The sequence below is a fragment of the Arachis hypogaea genome, chromosome 4, assembly GCF_003086295.3.
Source record: "Arachis hypogaea cultivar Tifrunner chromosome 4, arahy.Tifrunner.gnm2.J5K5, whole genome shotgun sequence".
Lineage (NCBI taxonomy): Eukaryota > Viridiplantae > Streptophyta > Magnoliopsida > Fabales > Fabaceae > Arachis > Arachis hypogaea.
This window is the reverse complement of record NC_092039.1, coordinates 25416401-25417526: the sequence shown is the minus strand read 5'-3', so window position 1 is coordinate 25417526 and position 1126 is coordinate 25416401.

Here is a 1126-nt window from a genome sequence, read left to right as displayed (position 1 = left end):
TTTCAAAACCTAAATACTCCAAATCATAAATGCAATCGAAAGAGAGATCAACTGGATCATATGAAGAAAATTAAACTTTATTATTGACTGAGTCAACAATCGAATTATTTAAAAAACTGAGATCTTTAAATATGCCAGGCTGGTCCATAATCCTAACCCTAGGAATGAAAATACATGTAACATCTAACACACAACTAGATTCGATTTTAGGAATCAAAGCTATACTAGGAATTGAAACTACTGAATTTAAATTACTATTTGATTCAACTCCTTCGGAAGAATCATTCTTAATGCGAGAGATGCTTAAATTATCTAAATAGATTTTTAAAGAACATAGATAGTTTTAGCCATGACAAGATACAATCGAACTGAGTGTTTGACCTTCACTCCCAACCAGTAGGTGTGTAATCAAGCTTTGGGTGCCACAGCTTCACATTAAGCCCTTCTGAATTTAAAAAAATAGCTTTCGCAATTATAATAATTGAGCATCCTGTTAACATTAAGTGGTTTCAATTTGTCGTTATAAACCTTAAAGTCAACATGCATCTGCTCTACATAAAGATTTGAATCTGTCTTTATCACTTTAGTTTTTCCTTCATCAGTCCAAAGAATGATGCTTTAGCGCACAGTCGAAGGTACAACCTTAACATCATGAATCCAATCCCAACCCAGCAAGGCATTATAATTAGCCTTTAATGGAACTACAACAAAAACAATCATTCAAGATGATGATCCTACTTGAACTTGGAGAGTTACCATGCCTTTTGCAGGTGTCGAGACTCCACCATAGTCAGTAACTGAAATATTAGTAGGAATCAAATCATCGAAGTACTTTCCAACTTTCATCAATATTCTTTCTGGCAACAAATTGGTTGTTGTTCCTTTGTCAACCAATACTTTATTGATGCATATACCACTCATACAAGTACTAATGTGTAGAGGTAAAAAATGCGATTTTTGCTTTTTAGTTGACTTTTTGAAACATCCCAACTCTTCCTCCTCACATACAAAGGTAAAAGCCTCTTCATCCTCCACATCATAATCTTCACTCAAATCTCCTTCATATTCTCCCAAATACTCTGTTGGTATGATAGAAATAGTACTCACCATATCTTCATCTTCCTCA